This window comes from Orycteropus afer, unplaced genomic scaffold, assembly GCF_000298275.1.
Source record: "Orycteropus afer afer isolate SDZICR_OR568_19922 unplaced genomic scaffold, OryAfe1.0 scaffold00739, whole genome shotgun sequence".
In the NCBI taxonomy this organism is placed as follows: domain Eukaryota; kingdom Metazoa; phylum Chordata; class Mammalia; order Tubulidentata; family Orycteropodidae; genus Orycteropus; species Orycteropus afer.
Window position 1 is genome coordinate 525,607 of NW_006922326.1, and position 3,739 is coordinate 529,345.

General features: G+C 47.2%; 1 protein-coding gene across 1 annotated transcript in view; it reads right to left on the reverse strand.

Moving 5' to 3' along the window:
* APOO (apolipoprotein O) overlaps positions 1-3,739 on the reverse strand; it is a 91,225-nt gene that overhangs the window by 23,343 nt on the left and 64,143 nt on the right. The window lies entirely within an intron of this gene.

The following is a 3,739-nucleotide window of genomic DNA, read 5'->3' on the forward strand; positions in this document are numbered from 1 at the left end:
ACTAACAACATCACAATCAACAAAAATAATCACCGTTTTTTAACAGCTTTACTGAGCTGTATTTCGCACCACACACATCACTCATTTAAAACACGCAATTCCACATTGTTGTTGTTGTGATGTGCCGTCAAGTCAGCTCCGACTCATAGCGACCCCTCCTTGGGTTTCCAATGCAGTATCGCTATGGAAGTAGATCGCCCAACCTTCCTTCCGAGGAGTGACTGGCAATTCCATAGCTTTAGCATATTCAGAGTTGTCCAACGATTACCACAATCAATTTTAGATTATATTATCCTCCAAAAGAAACCCATACCCCTCAGCCAGCACCTTTCAATCCCCAACCTCACCCCCAGCCATACCAAAGCCAAACGACTGCCATCAAGTAGATTCCGACTCATAACGACCCTAAGACAACCATTAACCTACTTTCTCTCTCCGTAAATCTGCCTACTCTGTACAGTTCATATAAATGGAATCATACAATATGTGGTCCTTTGTGACTGACTCCATTCACTCAGTACAGTACAATGTTTTCAGGAGATCTATCATTTCCTAGAGAACAGAAAACACATTGTTTTGAAAAAGATATATTATTTCGGTGTCTAAGGTTTATGTTCTCTTATGGCAAACTGGCTTCCTTCCTATTTAGATACTAAACACAAGCATCACTTTCCTCTTCTTCCTGAGACCCCACTAAAATAACAGTTGTTGTAAGGTGCTGTGGAGTCAGTTCTGATTCACAGAGACCCTGTGTACAATAGAATGAAACACTGCCTGGTCCTACGCCACCCTCACAATCACTGCTATGTTTGAGCCCATTGTTGCAGCCATTGCATCAATCCATCTCATTGAGGGTCTTTCTCGCTCACCCTCTACTTCACCAAGCATGATGTCCTTCTCCAGGGACTGGTCCTTCCTGATAACATGTCCAAAGTTACATACCTGGAATCCCACTTGTACCCCTGAAGCTTTAAGAGCCTAGACAGTTTGCACACGTAAGGTTCACATAAACAGCAGCAAACCTGTGATGAGTCAGTTTTCACTCCTCTAGGGAAAGCTGACCAGCAGCAGCTCCTGAGCCACCACCTCTTGCTGGTTCACACAATGAGCTGGGGCCCCCAGAACCTCCATCACCTACTCCCACCTCTATCTACATGTCCAAACCTCCCAAGAAGCCACTTTGGTGGGCTATAACTACCAGTACTACCAGAGGGGCAGCACTGGCTGTCACTACTGGGAAAGCCACAGAAGGCTATATAGTTGCCAAGCATCACATGTCACTCTAGAGTAGCCTGGCTGGGCCCACTTCCTTTGAATGATCATCACGTAACCTCACTGGGAGTCACCTGTCATCACCACACTTATGACTGTCCTCATCAACCAAAGCAGACTATCCTGGCAGATGAACTCAAGAAAGCCTACCAGGAGGGATCTTCTGAGCTCAACCTGCTGCTGACAGGCACAGGGGACCATTTACCTAGAGGAAGGTGCAAACCACTTGAGGCATCCATAAATATACCTACATCCCAGTCATCTTGCTTAAACAACCTCTAGGACACTACATCTCAGGCCCTTTTACACCCAGCACCCATAGGAAAAGCCCTGCTATTGAGTAAGTGTGTATACATGCATGTGTGTGTTTGTGTGAATGCATGGTTTACGTTTTTTAAAAAGAATTAAGATTTCAAATTATTTTAGTATTAACATGCCCTCCCAGGAAAAGAAAAAAAAAGAGAAGAACAAACAAACAAAGGAATAGGACCCATATAGTGAGTGTCTTCATGTTGCTGGTCTGCCCAGGAGAGCACAGTTCCCATTCATTTCAGGCTGGTCATGCTAGTGGGTGTGCAGGGGACAGGGACAGTATAGAAATGTAGGCAAGCCACAGGGAGCTTTGCTTCAGCCTGCAAGACAGCCCCACATGCTCTAACTGTAGACAGGGGAGGGGAAAGTTTATTTCGTTCTCTTCCACATTCCTGTCTCCCTAAGAGCCAAAATTCCAATGCTCTGGCCTCAGGATCTTCATAAATTCCAAACACTATCTAAATAGGACAGGAATGCTTTTCTGAACAGCTTTGCAGAAAGGAGGGAAAAGAAGTTTTGGGGAAAAAAAAGTTCAACTATCTCACAAGCTGATTACTAAAAATGAGCTCTAAATTTAGTTTTTACATATTCTGCACAAGATGGGAGTAGGACACAGAAACTATGACACTTACTCCTTACTATCTCATTATCAGACATCTTGCATTTACAATAGTGCAAAATCTACTATCTGACTATTTTGCACATTAACAATGCACGTCTGGCAGTAACAAATGCCTAGGTCTTTGACAGGGTCCCTGAAACCAATGGATTCCATATGTATGCAGGAAGGAAGCTTGTATTGAGTAGTATTTCACAGTGCAGGAGGGCAGAGGGGGCACGGTCTCCTTGAGCCACTAGGTTGCCAGGTGGGGTGGAGGGGGGCCTGGAGTGGGGCCAATGGAGACATGACACTGCCCAGGGTCCTAGGTGTCCACAGGGAGCTGAAGCTGGAGCAGTGGCAGCTGGTATCCTGAAGGTGGGCTACCCTCAGGCTGGGGAAGAAGTAGGACCCTGGGATCTGGGCTCAGCTCCCAGGCCCCATGAATGGCAGGGACAGGTTGCACCACAGTCAGAAGGAGCCCCAACATGGGGCAGTTGGGTGCCCGGGGCCCAAAGGACCCCACATCGCTGACTGGCATCTGTGCATCCCCTTACATGTCGATGCCCCTTCCTGGGTGAGCACCAGTGAGGGCAGGTTGGGCAACCTGGGCAGCATGGAGTCAGTGGGTGAGTGGGCAGTGACAGCTGCAGTTTAAGTTCAAGGGTAGAGGCTGGGCCTGGCAGTTATGGCCTTGGAAGAAGCTCTGGATTACTGATTCTCATGGGGATATGGGGGCAGAGGTGGGGCAGGGCCTCCCAGTGAGATCCGAGAGATGCTCAGGTGAAGGGCTGGAAGGGAGACCCAGCAAATAGTGTGCCCGCCCCCCATGGCACTCAGGTCCTCCCGCCTGCAGACAGGAGTTTTGGGGTCATTGAGCGGATGAGCTGGGGCCACCCATCCTGAAAATATGGTGAGGGCAGGAGACGGAAGAGAACCTGGGGATGGAGGTACTTTGGCTACCCTGGCTCTAAAAGATTGGGTGGCCCTCCCCTGAGGGCACAGGGAGGGGGTGAGCTATCCTGAACTGATGTGGGGAAAGTGGCAGTGGCAGATGACCTCAGCATGGGCCCAGCAGGATGGTCACAGTACAGGTGAGGGGATGAGGTGATGTGGTCATCCTCCATTTTTGCATAACACCGATTTTCATAACAACCTAGTCTTTGGGACCTAATCTTGTTGGTAAGTGAAGAGTGGGTGTATATGAGCTCATTCCACAGATTACAAGAGTGGTACCAGTGCTGTACTTTTCAAGATTCTACGATAACAGTTAATACACGCCTAGAAAAGATTTTTAAAATGAGAAAATAGCTACCAAACTATTCTCTATGGTTATCTTTTATGGGAAACTGATTACACGGTTCATAGACTTTCTATATCCGGAATTTTTGTAATGTCTGAATGAAATATTGATACATGCTACAACACAGATGAACTACAAAAACCATTATGATGAATCAAAAAAAAAAGAAGGTGGGGACCAGGTTTGCTGGTCCAATGGAGCCTGGTGTAACCACTGAGACTATGGCCCCTAGCTGCCCTTCAGGTCTGGAATTG